At 30.0% G+C, this 6,379-nt stretch overlaps 1 long non-coding RNA gene across 1 annotated transcript; it reads left to right on the top strand.

Moving 5' to 3' along the window:
• Positions 1-1,585: 1,585 nt before the first annotated feature.
• On the top strand, positions 1,586-6,039 carry LOC127718528 (uncharacterized). Its single transcript, XR_007989879.1, has 2 exons — positions 1,586-1,674; positions 5,522-6,039. It is a non-coding gene; the product is annotated as an uncharacterized LOC127718528 (long non-coding RNA).
• Positions 6,040-6,379: the final 340 nt, after the last annotated feature.

Here is a 6,379-nt window from a genome sequence, read left to right as displayed (position 1 = left end):
TGAATATGTCCATATTTATAATTGTTTCAACTAATATCTTTATTAATAAATTTGATTTAGGGAAATATTTGCTTAGCACTGCATGCAGTAGTTCTCTAACTGTTTATCAACAAATTTTCAAATATAGGAGTACAAGGGGGAAAGGCTGTGCATTTTCTGTAAACTTCCATATGTTTAGCTTTGAAATAACAAAAGGGTACATAATCCTTAAATGAAGAAAATAACGCACACTAAGCGTTAATTTGCCATGGCAGAATGTCAAATAATATGTAGGTTGCAAGATCATAAGGTTGCTCTCACAATGTTTCTATTGAAAATTATTGAGGTGTAACTCATCTACATTCAGTTCTTCTGCCAAAATTAAAATGAATTATGTAGTCTAATTTAAGCTCTTTCCAGAACGAATCACTATGGTCTTTAATTTTAACACATTAACGGAGTCATCTACGTCTCGTTGGATATTCAAATTTGTTTTAATATATATTAATTTACTCTGATACCTTATTTAACTATGAATTCAGTTAAACAAACATCAAATACAGTATTTACCAAAATTACTTAATAAAACACTTCAAAATTCAATTACCGCTTTCAGTTTTAAAAAAAACGCAAAAATATGTCTCATCGAACAAAATACCAAAACATTGTGGAATATTTGAGTCACAGATAACCACGGATCTTTTCCACCGGTCTCGACCCCTATTGCAAGCTTAATTATGATATCACCGTATCAGAATTAATAACCAATGTTTTACTTGCCATGCGTATGGGATCTGGAACTGTTAATCATTCCGGAGCACCTGGGTTCAACTCCTTATGTTTAGTTCGTGTTGCTTAATCTTCAATTTTGTGTATATTTTATGGTACAATGTTGTTTGTTTTTTGTCCTTTTTTATGCCTTTATTTTGTTTGTTATAGGGTTGTTTTCTTTTCGATTGATGGTTTCTAATTTACCCCTTGTTTTCATATCTCTTTCTTTTTATACTAGAAACCGTAAATCCTGCAAAACATAGCATTAGTTTATCACAACTCAATCTACGTTAAAATTCCACATTATAAAGTCAACGTTTTTCATTGTTTGTTTTCATATGTTCGTGTCAAAATATTACCTTAATGAAATATTGTAATCCGGAACAAAATTATGAACAAAGGAATTCATTTACCGCAGTAGACCAGGATGCTGAAAATGTCAGCATTCTGCATACTGAAACTCATGTTTGTCACACAATGACACAAGGGGTTTTCATTTTGTCTAATGTATAACGACATATACAGAGATTTCATTTGTAGATGTTCAAAATTAAATCATGAACAGTTAACTTTCAAAATGGGACGATTTTGAAGGTTTGAAAAGTTCTCATCAATGGTTGCACCCATAGATTAAAAATCTCATGTTCTGTCTCTAAGCATATAAGGAAAAATATTTAATCAAACGGGGAAATTGAAAAAAAGCAATTTTAAAAATTTGATATAAGTTGTCTGCATCTTTATTATCATTTTTGATGTAATATTATCAAATTCCTTACGCGGAAGAAAATTCAAATACTATAAATAAGTCTTGTATGTGTGTCACGTGCACAATTATCTAATCATATTAGCTGAAAAACATCACACATAAGAATATTGAGTTTAACTTAAGGAATAGCTTAAGAGATGCAAAATATTTTCTCCCGTGTAAGTACAAATATCAAAACTACATTTATACCTTTAAGTATAAATAAAAGTCTTGATGGTAAACATAAATTAAAATTATGTAATGTTTTATTATAAGCGTAACCATCATTGTTATAATTTTTTTGAATTTTATATTCGAATATAATACAGTAGTCGATTTCATATCCTTTTTTTTAATGTTGTACGACACTTTTTGCTCGTAATTTCAATCATTCGTTCCAAAAAAGTGTGTAGTATGGCTGAACAGTACGTTAAAGTAAATATTGATTATACAGACCATCCTTTACATAGAGAAGTATATTGAAAGATCAGAACAATAATTTTATTTTCCCCAACAATCTATTGATTGAAATACAAAAAAGAACATATGTAATATTGTACTTAAAGCGCGGAAATCACTATGTGATCCGTGTAAACTCATCGAACCTTTAAACAGGCTTATTAGTAAAGGTTATCTTACCAATGTTGTAATTAGATCTTTGAATATAGTTTACATTGGCACTAATATCGATTTTGTCATCCGCAAATTAAAACATAACTAAATTTGTATTTTTTTCAGGTGGGATGTATAAAGACACACCCACGTTCGTTTAGATCTATAAAGAGGTTTAACTCCTAATTATCCTACTGTCTGTCGATACATTTATTTTTGGCATTGCACTAGTCATGTCTTCTTTGACTGTCCATGACGTTAAAATACTAAATCCCTGGGATGTGTTTTAGTTGATTTTAGTCTCTGATGCATGATTTTTTATTATTAATTGTTTTGGCTTTTAACTAGCTGTCAGTAACTGCGAGTACTCTCAAATCGTACTTTCTTGTTTATTTGACCTGTTGATACTAATTGTATTGCTTTTTTGTTATTTAATGTTATTCAGGGTTATATCTGGTCTATATACCAGCTTTGATAAGTGTTTGGTATAACTATATATTTTCACTTCGTACTATGAACATCAAAATTATTTATTTTGTAATAATATTTCCTTTCTCTATTGGTACTGTACACGTATACCTAACAACAAAATTATTTTCATTTACCTGTGTTTAAAGTTATTGCAAATGGATGGTATTTTTGTTCGAGCATATTGTTTTTCTTTAATTGTTTAACATTTCTTACCGATATAACATGTTACTTTTATTATTCTTCCCTTAGTTTATTTATTTTGTATTCCAAATTATTTATTTTGTAAAAATATTTCCTTTCTCTATTGGTACTGTACAGGTATACCTAACAACAACATTATTTTCATTTACCTGTGTTTAAAGTTATTGCAAATGGATGGTATTTTTGTTCGAGCATATTGTTTTTCTTTAATTGTTTAACATTTCTTACCGATATAACATGTTACTTTTATTATTCTTCCCTTAGTTTATTTATTTTGTATTTACATTGTGTCATAGGTCAAATTTATTTGTTCAGTGTATGTTCAATGGTGTTAATATGTCCTTTGATTGAGTTAAGCTATTTCAGTTGATATTTTATAGTGTGTCTTTCTATGTTGTGATGTTACACTATTGTTTCAGATAAAGGGTGAAGGTTTGGTACCATTAAAACATTTAAACCCGCTGCATTTGTTTGCACCTGTCCTAAGTCAGGAATCTGATGTTCAGTAGTTGTCGTTTGTTGATGTGGTTCATAAGTGTTTCTCGTTTCTCGTTTTTTGTATAGATTAGACCGTTGGTTTTCCCGTTTGAATGGTTTTACACTAGTAATTTTTTGGGGCCCTTTATAGCTTACTGTTCGGTGTGAGCCAAGGCTCCGTGTTGAAGACCGTACTGTGACCTATAATGGTTTACTTTTATAAATTTTTACTTGGATGGAGAGTTGTCTCATTGGCACTCATACCACATCTTCTTGTATCTATATATGAACAGGATTGACCCTTATTATATTGAAATATTATTGAAATGATATTGTATGGTAATGTTTACAAGTTTATATATCTATATATGTTTCATATTAATGTAACTGCTTAGGGAGATCACAATTAGCTCGGATAGTCTGCTGTTGGTTGTACCGTACATAAGATTAATATATTATCGTAATAGTTTTATTTTCTGATGCCTAAGAATGAAAGTGTGAAAAAAAAATCGCACTAAAAAACAATGATTGAAAAAAAAACATTTGAAAAAGAGTACTATGCAAAACTTTCAGTTATTATCTTCGCGTACCTTATGTTAGGATTAGTTTTAGTAGATACTTTTAAAAGTAATATTATAATAGTTCAAATTCAAGAAGAAACTGAAACATATAAAGTATATAAATTTGTGTGGCAGAATATCAAATGATATGACAGTTTAGTGATTTCTTGGTTACAAGATATCTTTAGATTGCTGTCACAATGTTTATATTGAAAACGTTATAACAATGTTAATCATGTCTTTATGTCTGCTGTCAGATTATCTAAACGATTGTAGTCTTGTATGGCCTTGAACTCCTTCAAAATACAAAAGAAATGACGAAAACGCGATATTTATTAATAACAGGCTACCTTTGAAATAAGGTACACGTAAAATTCAATACCTTAAAGATATTTTATCGGATATATTTGTTGAGTACTTCAATTAAAACGATACCAATTTAACCGACTGGATTTGTTTAAATACATGTATATCTGGAATCAGTTCGTAATCAATAGAGCGTTAATGTATACCTTTAATTGAATATCTGAGGGTTTGTTTTAATATTCGACTTAGTTTTTGTTTGGACCGACGAAGGGTTTCAAGTCAGTCCTTTATTCACAACCTTGTTAAACTAAGATTATCTACTACGATACTGGTCGAATATTCCGTTCTTCCGATAAATCCGTTAAGGATTCTGACGTTTCAGTCTCGTTGAAATCTCGTTCTGGAATTATTTCCAAAACATGTAATACAAGTGAAAAATATCAATGAATTCAAAAAATGTTATAATCAAACTTAACTCTGTGAAAAAATTGTGTAATTACAATCAGTAGTTTTTGAGTAATAATTTTTTCAAATTTTATTACCAATCAAGTCAGTATTTTTAGCCAAAATTTTGAGAAAATGGGTGAGGATTACAAGAAATTATTTTACCAGAAACATGTACATCCCATATCACTTTTTTATTTTCAAATTTCTCAGATATGTATTTTTTCAATCATTTATAACAAAGAAGTTGAAATAATATGCATTTTGTTCTTAAAATAGAGAAAAATCACAAATTTACAAAATTGACAGCATGGTAAATTTGACACTCATAAGCATCAAAATATGATAAAACTTTCTTATATTAACACTGCCTATAGTTTTGTTAAGTTAAATTTATTCAGATTGGTCCACTTCATCCTTATTGAAAGTATGAAAAAAAGTTTAATTGTGGAACTGTGATTTTTTTCACGAAAATAGGCCAAAAATTGATAAAAAATGGGAAAATCATGAAAATTGGGTACTTTCAAAAGGGCCGTAGCAAAAAAAAAAGTGCACCACCATATGATTTTTTCTTCATCAATTATTTTTTTACAGTCATATAAACCCAAAAATCAGGTTAAGAAAAAAAGTTTAATTTTAGAAATTTTTGGCTCCTCAGAGGTGTACATCCTTAATTAAACGTTATGCAAGAAAAATGCAAGAAATTGCTAGTCTACCAAAATAAACAGACGATAGTTAAAACCGCAGACAAACTGGTTTGTGATGTATTCTTGCATTTATTATCAAATCACGCAAGAGTATCTTTCAATGACAATCTTACAGATGATAAGACAAGTTTTATTAATTTTGCCTATGAAATGAGTTTCGAAAAGAAAAATCATATGCACAAACATATTTTCACATAATAAATTTACTTTAAAATCTATTAGCCATACACAGTGTTTTTTTCTTATAGCTTTTAACTTTATCCACATAGGAGATGATTCATCAAAACAATGGAGGATGGACATCGAATGATGTTTGGTATTTAACAAAGAAATACGGAGGACCAGTCGTAGTAGGGACATGTGCAGTAGGTGCAATACCTGTATTACTTGGTGCAGCTGGCTTTACCGGGTATGGTATAGCAGCTGGGACATTGGTACCTAAAGTTATGGCTTGGTCAGCCGTTGCAAACGGTGGAGGCGTAGCCTCTGGTGGAATTGTCGCCACACTTCAATCTGCAGGAGCTGCTGGATTAGGCCTTGGTACACTGTTGGTTGGATTTACAGCTTTGTTTTCGGGAGTCGCTCAGAAAAGGACGTTAATTGTATAAACAAATAAAAATAAGATTGATAACCAGTGTTTAAATATATATTTTTTTATTCAACCGATTTCTTGATACATTGCTTTTTCAAGAAAGTGTCACACCTTCTTGAAATGTAAACAAATCTAAGATCAAAAAATAAAAGAAATAAAAAAATATTTAAAATACTTTTGAGTTTCAATGTTTCTAGACACAGTAGTGCACAACTACATGATTCGAATTTAATGCATATGCTTCAGTGGTGCTCGATATCAATTTAAGATATCGGTTGAAGGACAATAATTTGATGAAAAAAAAGGAAGTGCAGACAAGCAATAAAGCGAACACACGTTTTGGTAAATACAAAAGTTACCTTTTCATGTGAACATTTATCAATATACTAACCATGAAAGTAAGGACAAAGGTCTGTTGAATAAGATTTCTCATACTGCATCTATTAGCCATGTATTTATCTGTTCTTTGATGATCTTCTTTCTATTCTCAAAAATAAATATGAATTACAAAAAA

The sequence above is a fragment of the Mytilus californianus genome, unplaced genomic scaffold (assembly GCF_021869535.1).
Source record: "Mytilus californianus isolate M0D057914Y unplaced genomic scaffold, xbMytCali1.0.p SCAF_10, whole genome shotgun sequence".
NCBI lineage: Eukaryota > Metazoa > Mollusca > Bivalvia > Mytilida > Mytilidae > Mytilus > Mytilus californianus.
The sequence above is the reverse complement of the archived record's forward strand: the minus strand, read 5'-3'. Positions and strand labels throughout refer to the sequence as shown.